The 15,784-nt window shown below is 42.0% G+C and overlaps 6 non-coding genes and 2 pseudogenes across 6 annotated transcripts; all 8 read right to left on the reverse strand.

Annotated features, from left to right (window-relative positions):
* Positions 1 to 730: 730 nt before the first annotated feature.
* LOC141212104 (U2 spliceosomal RNA) lies at positions 731 to 921 on the reverse strand. Its single transcript, XR_012281921.1, has one exon. It is a non-coding gene; the product is annotated as a U2 spliceosomal RNA (small nuclear RNA).
* Positions 922 to 2,039: 1,118 nt separating this feature from the next.
* On the reverse strand, positions 2,040 to 2,220 carry LOC141211637 (U2 spliceosomal RNA; annotated as a pseudogene).
* Positions 2,221 to 5,073: 2,853 nt separating this feature from the next.
* On the reverse strand, positions 5,074 to 5,254 carry LOC141211638 (U2 spliceosomal RNA; annotated as a pseudogene).
* Positions 5,255 to 8,107: 2,853 nt separating this feature from the next.
* LOC141212105 (U2 spliceosomal RNA) lies at positions 8,108 to 8,298 on the reverse strand. Its single transcript, XR_012281922.1, has one exon. It is a non-coding gene; the product is annotated as a U2 spliceosomal RNA (small nuclear RNA).
* Positions 8,299 to 9,413: 1,115 nt separating this feature from the next.
* Positions 9,414 to 9,604, reverse strand: LOC141212106 (U2 spliceosomal RNA). Its single transcript, XR_012281923.1, has one exon. It is a non-coding gene; the product is annotated as a U2 spliceosomal RNA (small nuclear RNA).
* Positions 9,605 to 10,719: 1,115 nt separating this feature from the next.
* On the reverse strand, positions 10,720 to 10,910 carry LOC141212107 (U2 spliceosomal RNA). The gene has a single exon (XR_012281924.1). It is a non-coding gene; the product is annotated as a U2 spliceosomal RNA (small nuclear RNA).
* Positions 10,911 to 12,025: 1,115 nt separating this feature from the next.
* LOC141211569 (U2 spliceosomal RNA) lies at positions 12,026 to 12,216 on the reverse strand. Its single transcript, XR_012281540.1, has one exon. It is a non-coding gene; the product is annotated as a U2 spliceosomal RNA (small nuclear RNA).
* Positions 12,217 to 13,331: 1,115 nt separating this feature from the next.
* LOC141211655 (U2 spliceosomal RNA) lies at positions 13,332 to 13,527 on the reverse strand. The gene has a single exon (XR_012281611.1). It is a non-coding gene; the product is annotated as a U2 spliceosomal RNA (small nuclear RNA).
* Positions 13,528 to 15,784: the final 2,257 nt, after the last annotated feature.

A 15,784-nucleotide genomic window follows, 5' to 3' on the forward strand; every position in this document is an offset into this window, starting at 1 on the left:
TATATAAAGGCTCAGAGCCTATTATGACACGCGCAGCCAGCGTTCCATTGCCACATTCCATCTACTGCAGGCAGGATACCTGGCTGGCTGAATGTCGCTGAGAAGCTCACAGAGACCGCCATAAGCAACAGTTTAACAGAATGCCACAGACTAATCAACCAAACTTTTTGGGTTGGGTTCTCTTTTATAGTCTGCAGGCATTAAATGAAAGAAGTCAGTGTTCCAGCAGAAGGAGACAACGTTTCAGAAAAGGCATTGTAGCAAACCAAAAAAGAAATTTTAAGCGCAGCAGAGTAACCAGCGCACATACCTGTTAGCTCAGGTGAGTTTAAAAGGCTGCTGTTGATAACAAGGGCATTTGCTAAATAGATGGTGTGTGTGCAACAATATACTGAAAGGTCAATTATATTGTGCAGCTTATCTCACCACCTGTAGTTATTTAGGTGAAAGCTCCAAAATGCTTGCCTAATATGTCTGTTTATCCAAAAGGAAGTAAAAAGGGAGAGCTAGAAATATAGCATTGCATCACATTACATGGCAATGCAATGCACAGTTGCTGAAGTTGAACCAAAATGAGCTTGTAATCTGGCTTCTGCAACTTTGAACATGAAAAATCCAATGAGGAGAAGAAAAGCAAAGCCAAAGAGTCCATCCCAAAATCCGACAAACAAGCAAAATGAACAAAAAACATTGAATTCAATTCTTTCTGATTTTAGAAACTGCATTAAAGAAGGGGTGCACCGGTCCTGGAGATACTGCAATACCAGGTCAATGCGTGGAGTGGACAGAGCAAGCTCTTTTTCCATCTCCCTGTTCTAAAAATCCATTTAATATATGGTCCCCAGATAGGGGACGTATCAGATATTAAACTGATAAGAACAGATACTACACTTGATCTTAGCCAAAAGGCCGAGAAGCGATAACCAGAATTGGTTTCAAACTACGGAGCCACCCAAGGATCCTGAAAAGTCCATTTGTGGAGATGAGCTCCTGGACTCCCGTTAAGAAGACATGTTGTCAACCTCTAGATCCCTTACATGCCTGCACTTTTCGGCTTGCTGCTGCTGCAATCCACGCGTTTTAGATCTGCATAACTCCACCTCTTTAAACACAGCACCTTCACCCCCTGCTGTTCCCACCCGCCTCAACACCGTTGGAAGGGAGGAGAACCAATTAAGGCGGGGGGTGGGGTGGAACGAGCAGCTGTCTACCCTTAGCAGGAGGGCTCCTGATTACATACCTCTCCTGCTGCTGCTGCTGCTGCTGGCTGTCCAGCAGCAGACTGAAGGTGGCTGCTGCTGTGCACAGGTATATAAAGGCTCAGAGCCTATTATGACACGCGCAGCCAGCGTTCCATTGCCACATTCCATCTACTGCAGGCAGGATACCTGGCTGGCTGAATGTCGCTGAGAAGCTCACAGAGACCGCCATAAGCAACAGTTTAACAGAATGCCACAGACTAATCAACCAAACTTTTTGGGTTGGGTTCTCTTTTATAGTCTGCTGGCATTAAATGAAAGAAGTCAGTGTTCCAGCAGAAGGAGACAACGTTTCAGAAAAGGCATTGTAGCAAACCAAAAAAGAAATTTTAAGCGCAGCAGAGTAACCAGCGCACATACCTGTTAGCTCAGGTGAGTTTAAAAGGCTGCTGTTGATAACAAGGGCATTTGCTAAATAGATGGTGTGTGTGCAACAATATACTGAAAGGTCAATTATATTGTGCAGCTTATCTCACCACCTGTAGTTATTTAGGTGAAAGCTCCAAAATGCTTGCCTAATATGTCTGTTTATCCAAAAGGAAGTAAAAAGGGAGAGCTAGAAAGATAGCATTGCATCACATTACATGGCAATGCAATGCACAGTTGCTGAAGTTGAACCAAAATGAGCTTGTAATCTGGCTTCTGCAACTTTGAACATGAAAAATCCAATGAGGAGAAGAAAAGCAAAGCCAAAGAGTCCATCCCAAAATCCGACAAACAAGCAAAATGAACAAAAAACATTGAATTCAATTCTTTCTGATTTTAGAAACTGCATTAAAGAAGGGGTGCACCGGTCCTGGAGATACTGCAATACCAGGTCAATGCGTGGAGTGGACAGAGCAAGCTCTTTTTCCATCTCCCTGTTCTAAAAATCCATTTAATATATGGTCCCCAGATAGGGGACGTATCAGATATTAAACTGATAAGAACAGATTTTTTTTTTTTTTTTTTTAAAACCTATTCAGGTTAAAATTAAAGTCCACTCCACAGTCCTCTTCTCCCCAAAGGGAGACAAGACGTGGACTCCAACTTAAATCATCATCAGGTTTTGGTACGTTTAATGTCAGAAAAAAAAATTACAAAAATACAACAATACTTACAAAGAAAGAAATGTTTCAGAACCTGAATGGATACCAAAAAAATAAAAATTAAATTATAACTGTATTAACAACAGTAATAACATCAAGTAAAATACTTGTAACCATTATCAAAAGCATGAACCCCAACCCAACTCAGAACCTTAAGGGACAAATCTTCAACCCTTGATGCTGAAAAAACTTGTTTCGATACACCATCTGGTATTCTATATTTCACACAAAAAACATTTTTATCTCTTATTAGTTCTTTCCTAACATTCTCTATAAGATATTCCAAACGTTTCTCATCATACAACTTACGGTACAACCGGTTAAAATATTCTGCATTCTTTATAAACATAGGTTGTTGAAAAACAACTATATTTTCTTCCATTGCCACCTCCACTTCCTGTTCCTTTCTCTTTTCTTGCTTTTTAACCTTACCACGGCCAGTTCCCTGACTTACACCTCCCATTTCACTCTCTACCCTATCCCCCCAATCTACTCTTGTTTTCTCCATCTCCCTCTGCACTCCTACAGGTTTGCTTTCTTTTCCCTTTACCACCAACACCTTTTCTACACTTTCCTCCTTTCTCTCTACCAAAACCTTTTTAACCACTACCTCCTTCTCTTTATTTCTTTTCCTCTTTGGGCAATTCTTAAAAACATGCGTATCTTCCTGACACAAGTTGCACTTCCTCCGATCTTTACAATCCTTTGACTCATGATCACCTTTTTTGCAAAAACCACATACACCACCCGAACAATTTTCCTTTCCATGCCCGTATTGACGACAAACTCGACAAAAAGTGGGTATACCACTGAAAAAAATATCACCATTTATATTACCCAACTTAAACCTAGCTGGGGGAAGCAACACAGTCCCCTGCTCATCTTCTTTGAAACGGACCAAAAATTTCCACTTCGAAGTCCAAAAACCAAATTCATTATAAATCTTCCCTTTTGGTGTTACTGACAAACAAAAAAACTCCAAAAATGTAAGAACATCCTCTTCGTCCACCAATGGAGAGTACATTTTAACAATGATCCATTTATCTCTAACGGGGAAGTGTGGCATTACACTTATCCCCTCCATTCTTTTATCCTGGCTTGCAGTCATTTTCCTTAGATATCCTTCAAAAAAAACTTTGTCAACAAAAACTATATCATAAACACCCCTCCTGGGGTAGTCCATTATCGCCAACACTTCTTCTGTCTTCAAACCAAAAAGATCCACAAGAACTTGACTCATCACATACCTAAAATCCTTTTGATCTCGAAAGTTCTCCTGAACAACCAAACGAATAGAATTCTGCACCTTAGCGAATTCAGGCACATTATCTTCCTCTCCTTCATGTGATGCTGCAGACATCTTCTTCACAAACAGGTTCTCCTCTTCTCAATAGAAACCTTCAACACCGAAGTGCCAGGTAGATGATCGCCTCCCGTTGCCCGGGGACTAATCCGACTCCCTAATAGCAGCAGGGAGGTGAAGCCCTGCTGAAAAACAGAGCGATCCCCCCAGGCCAAGGAGCCGGGTACCCCGAGCACCTCTCAGCCAAGACCAAGGCAGCAGCCGCTAGATCACTGCACTTGATCTTAGCCAAAAGGCCGAGAAGCGATAACCAGAATTGGTTTCAAACTACGGAGCCACCCAAGGATCCTGAAAAGTCCATTTGTGGAGATGAGCTCCTGGACTCCCGTTAAGAAGACATGTTGTCAACCTCTAGATCCCTTACATGCCTGCACTTTTCGGCTTGCTGCTGCTGCAATCCACGCGTTTTAGATCTGCATAACTCCACCTCTTTAAACACAGCACCTTCACCCCCTGCTGTTCCCACCCGCCTCAACACCGTTGGAAGGGAGGAGAACCAATTAAGGCGGGGGGTGGGGTGGAACGAGCAGCTGTCTACCCTTAGCAGGAGGGCTCCTGATTACATACCTCTCCTGCTGCTGCTGCTGCTGGCTGTCCAGCAGCAGACTGAAGGTGGCTGCTGCTGTGCACAGGTATATAAAGGCTCAGAGCCTATTATGACACGCGCAGCCAGCGTTCCATTGCCACATTCCATCTACTGCAGGCAGGATACCTGGCTGGCTGAATGTCGCTGAGAAGCTCACAGAGACCGCCATAAGCAACAGTTTAACAGAATGCCACAGACTAATCAACCAAACTTTTTGGGTTGGGTTCTCTTTTATAGTCTGCAGGCATTAAATGAAAGAAGTCAGTGTTCCAGCAGAAGGAGACAACGTTTCAGAAAAGGCATTGTAGCAAACCAAAAAAGAAATTTTAAGCGCAGCAGAGTAACCAGCGCACATACCTGTTAGCTCAGGTGAGTTTAAAAGGCTGCTGTTGATAACAAGGGCATTTGCTAAATAGATGGTGTGTGTGCAACAATATACTGAAAGGTCAATTATATTGTGCAGCTTATCTCACCACCTGTAGTTATTTAGGTGAAAGCTCCAAAATGCTTGCCTAATATGTCTGTTTATCCAAAAGGAAGTAAAAAGGGAGAGCTAGAAAGATAGCATTGCATCACATTACATGGCAATGCAATGCACAGTTGCTGAAGTTGAACCAAAATGAGCTTGTAATCTGGCTTCTGCAACTTTGAACATGAAAAATCCAATGAGGAGAAGAAAAGCAAAGCCAAAGAGTCCATCCCAAAATCCGACAAACAAGCAAAATGAACAAAAAACATTGAATTCAATTCTTTCTGATTTTAGAAACTGCATTAAAGAAGGGGTGCACCGGTCCTGGAGATACTGCAATACCAGGTCAATGCGTGGAGTGGACAGAGCAAGCTCTTTTTCCATCTCCCTGTTCTAAAAATCCATTTAATATATGGTCCCCAGATAGGGGACGTATCAGATATTAAACTGATAAGAACAGATTTTTTTTTTTTTTTTTTTAAAACCTATTCAGGTTAAAATTAAAGTCCACTCCACAGTCCTCTTCTCCCCAAAGGGAGACAAGACGTGGACTCCAACTTAAATCATCATCAGGTTTTGGTACTTTTAATGTCAGAAAAAAAAATTACAAAAATACAACAATACTTACAAAGAAAGAAATGTTTCAGAACCTGAATGGATACCAAAAAAATAAAAATTAAATTATAACTGTATTAACAACAGTAATAACATCAAGTAAAATACTTGTAACCATTATCAAAAGCATGAACCCCAACCCAACTCAGAACCTTAAGGGACAAATCTTCAACCCTTGATGCTGAAAAAACTTGTTTCGATACACCATCTGGTATTCTATATTTCACACAAAAAACATTTTTATCTCTTATTAGTTCTTTCCTAACATTCTCTATAAGATATTCCAAACGTTTCTCATCATACAACTTACGGTACAACCGGTTAAAATATTCTGCATTCTTTATAAACATAGGTTGTTGAAAAACAACTATATTTTCTTCCATTGCCACCTCCACTTCCTGTTCCTTTCTCTTTTCTTGCTTTTTAACCTTACCACGGCCAGTTCCCTGACTTACACCTCCCATTTCACTCTCTACCCTATCCCCCCAATCTACTCTTGTTTTCTCCATCTCCCTCTGCACTCCTACAGGTTTGCTTTCTTTTCCCTTTACCACCAACACCTTTTCTACACTTTCCTCCTTTCTCTCTACCAAAACCTTTTTAACCACTACCTCCTTCTCTTTATTTCTTTTCCTCTTTGGGCAATTCTTAAAAACATGCGTATCTTCCTGACACAAGTTGCACTTCCTCCGATCTTTACAATCCTTTGACTCATGATCACCTTTTTTGCAAAAACCACATACACCACCCGAACAATTTTCCTTTCCATGCCCGTATTGACGACAAACTCGACAAAAAGTGGGTATACCACTGAAAAAAATATCACCATTTATATTACCCAACTTAAACCTAGCTGGGGGAAGCAACACAGTCCCCTGCTCATCTTCTTTGAAACGGACCAAAAATTTCCACTTCGAAGTCCAAAAACCAAATTCATTATAAATCTTCCCTTTTGGTGTTACTGACAAACAAAAAAACTCCAAAAATGTAAGAACATCCTCTTCGTCCACCAATGGAGAGTACATTTTAACAATGATCCATTTATCTCTAACGGGGAAGTGTGGCATTACACTTATCCCCTCCATTCTTTTATCCTGGCTTGCAGTCATTTTCCTTAGATATCCTTCAAAAAAAACTTTGTCCACAAAAACTATATCATAAACACCCCTCCTGGGGTAGTCCATTATCGCCAACACTTCTTCTGTCTTCAAACCAAAAAGATCCACAAGAACTTGACTCATCACATACCTAAAATCCTTTTGATCTCGAAAGTTCTCCTGAACAACCAAACGAATAGAATTCTGCACCTTAGCGAATTCAGGCACATTATCTTCCTCTCCTTCATGTGATGCTGCAGACATCTTCTTCACAAACAGGTTCTCCTCTTCTCAATAGAAACCTTCAACACCGAAGTGCCAGGTAGATGATCGCCTCCCGTTGCCCGGGGACTAATCCGACTCCCTAATAGCAGCAGGGAGGTGAAGCCCTGCTGAAAAACAGAGCGATCCCCCCAGGCCAAGGAGCCGGGTACCCCGAGCACCTCTCAGCCAAGACCAAGGCAGCAGCCGCTAGATCACTGCACTTGATCTTAGCCAAAAGGCCAAGAAGCGATAACCAGAATTGGTTTCAAACTACGGAGCCACCCAAGGATCCTGAAAAGTCCATTTGTGGAGATGAGCTCCTGGACTCCCGTTAAGAAGACATGTTGTCAACCTCTAGATCCCTTACATGCCTGCACTTTTCGGCTTGCTGCTGCTGCAATCCACGCGTTTTAGATCTGCATAACTCCACCTCTTTAAACACAGCACCTTCACCCCCTGCTGTTCCCACCCGCCTCAACACCGTTGGAAGGGAGGAGAACCAATTAAGGCGGGGGGTGGGGTGGAACGAGCAGCTGTCTACCCTTAGCAGGAGGGCTCCTGATTACATACCTCTCCTGCTGCTGCTGCTGCTGGCTGTCCAGCAGCAGACTGAAGGTGGCTGCTGCTGTGCACAGGTATATAAAGGCTCAGAGCCTATTATGACACGCGCAGCCAGCGTTCCATTGCCACATTCCATCTACTGCAGGCAGGATACCTGGCTGGCTGAATGTCGCTGAGAAGCTCACAGAGACCGCCATAAGCAACAGTTTAACAGAATGCCACAGACTAATCAACCAAACTTTTTGGGTTGGGTTCTCTTTTATAGTCTGCAGGCATTAAATGAAAGAAGTCAGTGTTCCAGCAGAAGGAGACAACGTTTCAGAAAAGGCATTGTAGCAAACCAAAAAAGAAATTTTAAGCGCAGCAGAGTAACCAGCACACATACCTGTTAGCTCAGGTGAGTTTAAAAGGCTGCTGTTGATAACAAGGGCATTTGCTAAATAGATGGTGTGTGTGCAACAATATACTGAAAGGTCAATTATATTGTGCAGCTTATCTCACCACCTGTAGTTATTTAGGTGAAAGCTCCAAAATGCTTGCCTAATATGTCTGTTTATCCAAAAGGAAGTAAAAAGGGAGAGCTAGAAAGATAGCATTGCATCACATTACATGGCAATGCAATGCACAGTTGCTGAAGTTGAACCAAAATGAGCTTGTAATCTGGCTTCTGCAACTTTGAACATGAAAAATCCAATGAGGAGAAGAAAAGCAAAGCCAAAGAGTCCATCCCAAAATCCGACAAACAAGCAAAATGAACAAAAAACATTGAATTCAATTCTTTCTGATTTTAGAAACTGCATTAAAGAAGGGGTGCACCGGTCCTGGAGATACTGCAATACCAGGTCAATGCGTGGAGTGGACAGAGCAAGCTCTTTTTCCATCTCCCTGTTCTAAAAATCCATTTAATATATGGTCCCCAGATAGGGGACGTATCAGATATTAAACTGATAAGAACAGATACTACACTTGATCTTAGCCAAAAGGCCGAGAAGCGATAACCAGAATTGGTTTCAAACTACGGAGCCACCCAAGGATCCTGAAAAGTCCATTTGTGGAGATGAGCTCCTGGACTCCCGTTAAGAAGACATGTTGTCAACCTCTAGATCCCTTACATGCCTGCACTTTTCGGCTTGCTGCTGCTGCAATCCACGCGTTTTAGATCTGCATAACTCCACCTCTTTAAACACAGCACCTTCACCCCCTGCTGTTCCCACCCGCCTCAACACCGTTGGAAGGGAGGAGAACCAATTAAGGCGGGGGGTGGGGTGGAACGAGCAGCTGTCTACCCTTAGCAGGAGGGCTCCTGATTACATACCTCTCCTGCTGCTGCTGCTGCTGGCTGTCCAGCAGCAGACTGAAGGTGGCTGCTGCTGTGCACAGGTATATAAAGGCTCAGAGCCTATTATGACACGCGCAGCCAGCGTTCCATTACCACATTCCATCTACTGCAGGCAGGATACCTGGCTGGCTGAATGTCGCTGAGAAGCTCACAGAGACCGCCATAAGCAACAGTTTAACAGAATGCCACAGACTAATCAACCAAACTTTTTGGGTTGGGTTCTCTTTTATAGTCTGCAGGCATTAAATGAAAGAAGTCAGTGTTCCAGCAGAAGGAGACAACGTTTCAGAAAAGGCATTGTAGCAAACCAAAAAAGAAATTTTAAGCGCAGCAGAGTAACCAGCGCACATACCTGTTAGCTCAGGTGAGTTTAAAAGGCTGCTGTTGATAACAAGGGCATTTGCTAAATAGATGGTGTGTGTGCAACAATATACTGAAAGGTCAATTATATTGTGCAGCTTATCTCACCACCTGTAGTTATTTAGGTGAAAGCTCCAAAATGCTTGCCTAATATGTCTGTTTATCCAAAAGGAAGTAAAAAGGGAGAGCTAGAAAGATAGCATTGCATCACATTACATGGCAATGCAATGCACAGTTGCTGAAGTTGAACCAAAATGAGCTTGTAATCTGGCTTCTGCAACTTTGAACATGAAAAATCCAATGAGGAGAAGAAAAGCAAAGCCAAAGAGTCCATCCCAAAATCCGACAAACAAGCAAAATGAACAAAAAACATTGAATTCAATTCTTTCTGATTTTAGAAACTGCATTAAAGAAGGGGTGCACCGGTCCTGGAGATACTGCAATACCAGGTCAATGCGTGGAGTGGACAGAGCAAGCTCTTTTTCCATCTCCCTGTTCTAAAAATCCATTTAATATATGGTCCCCAGATAGGGGACGTATCAGATATTAAACTGATAAGAACAGATACTACACTTGATCTTAGCCAAAAGGCCGAGAAGCGATAACCAGAATTGGTTTCAAACTACGGAGCCACCCAAGGATCCTGAAAAGTCCATTTGTGGAGATGAGCTCCTGGACTCCCGTTAAGAAGACATGTTGTCAACCTCTAGATCCCTTACATGCCTGCACTTTTCGGCTTGCTGCTGCTGCAATCCACGCGTTTTAGATCTGCATAACTCCACCTCTTTAAACACAGCACCTTCACCCCCTGCTGTTCCCACCCGCCTCAACACCGTTGGAAGGGAGGAGAACCAATTAAGGCGGGGGGTGGGGTGGAACGAGCAGCTGTCTACCCTTAGCAGGAGGGCTCCTGATTACATACCTCTCCTGCTGCTGCTGCTGCTGGCTGTCCAGCAGCAGACTGAAGGTGGCTGCTGCTGTGCACAGGTATATAAAGGCTCAGAGCCTATTATGACACGCGCAGCCAGCGTTCCATTGCCACATTCCATCTACTGCAGGCAGGATACCTGGCTGGCTGAATGTCGCTGAGAAGCTCACAGAGACCGCCATAAGCAACAGTTTAACAGAATGCCACAGACTAATCAACCAAACTTTTTGGGTTGGGTTCTCTTTTATAGTCTGCAGGCATTAAATGAAAGAAGTCAGTGTTCCAGCAGAAGGAGACAACGTTTCAGAAAAGGCATTGTAGCAAACCAAAAAAGAAATTTTAAGCGCAGCAGAGTAACCAGCGCACATACCTGTTAGCTCAGGTGAGTTTAAAAGGCTGCTGTTGATAACAAGGGCATTTGCTAAATTGATGGTGTGTGTGCAACAATATACTGAAAGGTCAATTATATTGTGCAGCTTATCTCACCACCTGTAGTTATTTAGGTGAAAGCTCCAAAATGCTTGCCTAATATGTCTGTTTATCCAAAAGGAAGTAAAAAGGGAGAGCTAGAAAGATAGCATTGCATCACATTACATGGCAATGCAATGCACAGTTGCTGAAGTTGAACCAAAATGAGCTTGTAATCTGGCTTCTGCAACTTTGAACATGAAAAATCCAATGAGGAGAAGAAAAGCAAAGCCAAAGAGTCCATCCCAAAATCCGACAAACAAGCAAAATGAACAAAAAACATTGAATTCAATTCTTTCTGATTTTAGAAACTGCATTAAAGAAGGGGTGCACCGGTCCTGGAGATACTGCAATACCAGGTCAATGCGTGGAGTGGACAGAGCAAGCTCTTTTTCCATCTCCCTGTTCTAAAAATCCATTTAATATATGGTCCCCAGATAGGGGACGTATCAGATATTAAACTGATAAGAACAGATACTACACTTGATCTTAGCCAAAAGGCCGAGAAGCGATAACCAGAATTGGTTTCAAACTACGGAGCCACCCAAGGATCCTGAAAAGTCCATTTGTGGAGATGAGCTCCTGGACTCCCGTTAAGAAGTCATGTTGTCAACCTCTAGATCCCTTACATGCCTGCACTTTTCGGCTTGCTGCTGCTGCAATCCACGCGTTTTAGATCTGCATAACTCCACCTCTTTAAACACAGCACCTTCACCCCCTGCTGTTCCCACCCGCCTCAACACCGTTGGAAGGGAGGAGAACCAATTAAGGCGGGGGGTGGGGTGGAACGAGCAGCTGTCTACCCTTAGCAGGAGGGCTCCTGATTACATACCTCTCCTGCTGCTGCTGCTGCTGGCTGTCCAGCAGCAGACTGAAGGTGGCTGCTGCTGTGCACAGGTATATAAAGGCTCAGAGCCTATTATGACACGCGCAGCCAGCGTTCCATTGCCACATTCCATCTACTGCAGGCAGGATACCTGGCTGGCTGAATGTCGCTGAGAAGCTCACAGAGACCGCCATAAGCAACAGTTTAACAGAATGCCACAGACTAATCAACCAAACTTTTTGGGTTGGGTTCTCTTTTATAGTCTGCAGGCATTAAATGAAAGAAGTCAGTGTTCCAGCAGAAGGAGACAACGTTTCAGAAAAGGCATTGTAGCAAACCAAAAAAGAAATTTTAAGCGCAGCAGAGTAACCAGCGCACATACCTGTTAGCTCAGGTGAGTTTAAAAGGCTGCTGTTGATAACAAGGGCATTTGCTAAATAGATGGTGTGTGTGCAACAATATACTGAAAGGTCAATTATATTGTGCAGCTTATCTCACCACCTGTAGTTATTTAGGTGAAAGCTCCAAAATGCTTGCCTAATATGTCTGTTTATCCAAAAGGAAGTAAAAAGGGAGAGCTAGAAAGATAGCATTGCATCACATTACATGGCAATGCAATGCACAGTTGCTGAAGTTGAACCAAAATGAGCTTGTAATCTGGCTTCTGCAACTTTGAACATGAAAAATCCAATGAGGAGAAGAAAAGCAAAGCCAAAGAGTCCATCCCAAAATCCGACAAACAAGCAAAATGAACAAAAAACATTGAATTCGATTCTTTCTGATTTTAGAAACTGCATTAAAGAAGGGGTGCACCGGTCCTGGAGATACTGCAATACCAGGTCAATGCGTGGAGTGGACAGAGCAAGCTCTTTTTCCATCTCCCTGTTCTAAAAATCCATTTAATATATGGTCCCCAGATAGGGGACGTATCAGATATTAAACTGATAAGAACAGATACTACACTTGATCTTAGCCAAAAGGACGAGAAGCGATAACCAGAATTGGTTTCAAACTACGGAGCCACCCAAGGATCCTGAAAAGTCCATTTGTGGAGATGAGCTCCTGGACTCCCGTTAAGAAGACATGTTGTCAACCTCTAGATCCCTTACATGCCTGCACTTTTCGGCTTGCTGCTGCTGCAATCCACGCGTTTTAGATCTGCATAACTCCACCTCTTTAAACACAGCACCTTCACCCCCTGCTGTTCCCACCCGCCTCAACACCGTTGGAAGGGAGGAGAACCAATTAAGGCGGGGGGTGGGGTGGAACGAGCAGCTGTCTACCCTTAGCAGGAGGGCTCCTGATTACATACCTCTCCTGCTGCTGCTGCTGCTGGCTGTCCAGCAGCAGACTGAAGGTGGCTGCTGCTGTGCACAGGTATATAAAGGCTCAGAGCCTATTATGACACGCGCAGCCAGCGTTCCATTGCCACATTCCATCTACTGCAGGCAGGATACCTGGCTGGCTGAATGTCGCTGAGAAGCTCACAGAGACCGCCATAAGCAACAGTTTAACAGAATGCCACAGACTAATCAACCAAACTTTTTGGGTTGGGTTCTCTTTTATAGTTTGCAGGCATTAAATGAAAGAAGTCAGTGTTCCAGCAGAAGGAGACAACGTTTCAGAAAAGGCATTGTAGCAAACCAAAAAAGAAATTTTAAGCGCAGCAGAGTAACCAGCGCACATACCTGTTAGCTCAGGTGAGTTTAAAAGGCTGCTGTTGATAACAAGGGCATTTGCTAAATAGATGGTGTGTGTGCAACAATATACTGAAAGGTCAATTATATTGTGCAGCTTATCTCACCACCTGTAGTTATTTAGGTGAAAGCTCCAAAATGCTTGCCTAATATGTCTGTTTATCCAAAAGGAAGTAAAAAGGGAGAGCTAGAAAGATAGCATTGCATCACATTACATGGCAATGCAATGCACAGTTGCTGAAGTTGAACCAAAATGAGCTTGTAATCTGGCTTCTGCAACTTTGAACATGAAAAATCCAATGAGGAGAAGAAAAGCAAAGCCAAAGAGTCCATCCCAAAATCCGACAAACAAGCAAAATGAACAAAAAACATTGAATTCAATTCTTTCTGATTTTAGAAACTGCATTAAAGAAGGGGTGCACCGGTCCTGGAGATACTGCAATACCAGGTCAATGCGTGGAGTGGACAGAGCAAGCTCTTTTTCCATCTCCCTGTTCTAAAAATCCATTTAATATATGGTCCCCAGATAGGGGACGTATCAGATATTAAACTGATAAGAACAGATTTTTTTTAATTTGGCTATCCCCCACATGGGGATAAAAACCGTTTATTTAAAATTTAACAAATTACAGAAATAAAACCATTACATCCACATTACACTTTCGGGACTTCAAAGAAAAATAAAAATTCCATCACAGCAAATTTTACAAGACTTCAAATATTCCATAGGTTAAAAAGCCATTTGCCTGCCAACGTTACATTCTTTTTCCTGTCCAATAAATAGTATATGTACATTTCACTTTTACAAAAGGCTAAAACATCATCTACTGGTAACATTTCATGTTTAAAAACAGCAATATTTCTAGCATTCCAGAGCGCTATCTTGGCACAATTCACTATCTTCCACGCCATTATTTTTTGGTCCATTGTTGGGCATTCCAGAAGACCATATAACACTGATGCAAAATTAAAGTCCTTGAGGTCCACCATTTTCTCCAGCAGGGGGATTAGTCTTCTCCAGAACTCTTTAGCAAAAGCACAAGTCCATAAAAGATGCTTCACTGTCTCTTCTTCTTGACAACCTTCTCTTGGGCAGATGGCAGACCTCACAAAACCTCTTCTGTACTGGAATGCCCGGCAAGGAAGACAGTGGTGTGCGCAGCTCCAAGACATGTCTTTCTGTACATTAAAAAGATAAGGGGCGTTAATCATTTTCCATATGTGTACAGTTTTGTCATCATCATAACGTTCAATATCACACAACGTCACATCAGTACTAATTTGTTTGAGTAGTGTCTTGCTGTTACATAGATCCCCTGTCTGTTTCTTATTCAAATTAAAATCAAGAATAATTTTCTTTAAAATCTCATAATGTGCAGGTAGGTTAAAAGCATAAGGAGAGGATAAAACCGTTTCAAACCAACCAAACCTTCTCATGAGAAAACCAGTGTTAAAACGCATAAAATAGGAAAGGTAATTATCTTTAAAAAGGGTTTTAAAACAGAAACAGAAAAAATGTATTAAAAGAAACTTATCTAAAACAGGGAAATCTTTCCCACCTTTAACCTTTGGCTTTGTCACAATTTCTCTTTTGAGTTTCTCCATTTTTGAGCCCCAAAAAAAGGTAAAACATACTTTTGTAATTCGTTTCAACAAATTTGTAGGAGGGGGGAACACCAAACTAAGATATAACAGGATAGGTAATATCACCATTTTTACAATCAGAACTTTACCTTCCATTGACAGCTTTCTCATATTCCACATGCAGATTTTCTGATTAATTTTCTGTGCTGCCGCATCCCAGCTATTAAAACCATTATTAGATTCATTAAAAGAAACACCTAAAATAGTAATGGAATCTGTAACTGCAATTGGTACATCATGTAAACTCATTCCCCCAACATTTAAAATATTACATTTAGTAAGATTAATTTTAAAACCGGAAACTGTACAAAAAGACTGAATTTGGCTTATCGTTTTTTGTATTGAAGGTACATCACATCCAAACACGGCTACATCATCCATATAGCTTACAACTTTAACTTGTAGACCGTTCCCTCCGGGTAAGGGTACTCCACATATTTGCTTATCCCGGCGTATTGTACATAAAAGGGGTTCTAGAGCACATATAAAAAGCAGGGGGGACAAAGGGCAACCCTGCTTCACCCCTGATTTTAAAACTACCTCTTTTGTTTTAAAACCATTAACTAAAATCTTACTCGTACAATCATTATAAAAAGCTTTAAGAGACAATAAAAACCCACCCGGAATGCCCATTTTTTCTAAAACTTTAAAAAGATAAAAATGAGACACGCGGTCAAAAGCTTTCTCAAAATCCACCGCTAGGATTGACATCTTTGTCTTTCTGGTTTTTACATCTTCAATACAATCTTTCACCAGGTTTAAATTGTCCCAGATACTACGCCCAGGTACCCCGCATACCTGATTTGCATGAATTACTTTATGTATCACCTTTTTCAACCGATTTGCACAGATCTTAGCCATAATTTTGTAATAACTATTTAAAAGAGTTATCGGCCTCCAGTTTTTAAGATCCGTTTTGTCACCTTTTTTGTATAGTAGTGATACCTCACCTTTCTTCCATGAGTTGAGTAAAACCTTATTATTAAAAACTTCGGAAAACAAATTAAACAAATCATCTTTTAAAATATCATAAAAACTTATATAAAACTCTATGGGGATACCATCAGGGCCGGGCACTTTACCATTTTTAAAACTCTTCATGGTTTCTAAAATCTCTTCCTCAACTAGAGGTTGGGATAAAAAACTTTGGGCATCAGCATCTAGGGTGGACTTGATCTCCCCCAGGAAAGTGTGTATTAAATCATGGTCTACAGTTTTTA

This window comes from Phyllobates terribilis, unplaced genomic scaffold (genome assembly GCF_046119375.1).
Source record: "Phyllobates terribilis strain yellow unplaced genomic scaffold, ASM4611937v1 Scaffold_170__1_contigs__length_4071412, whole genome shotgun sequence".
NCBI classification, from domain to species: Eukaryota; Metazoa; Chordata; class Amphibia; order Anura; family Dendrobatidae; genus Phyllobates; species Phyllobates terribilis.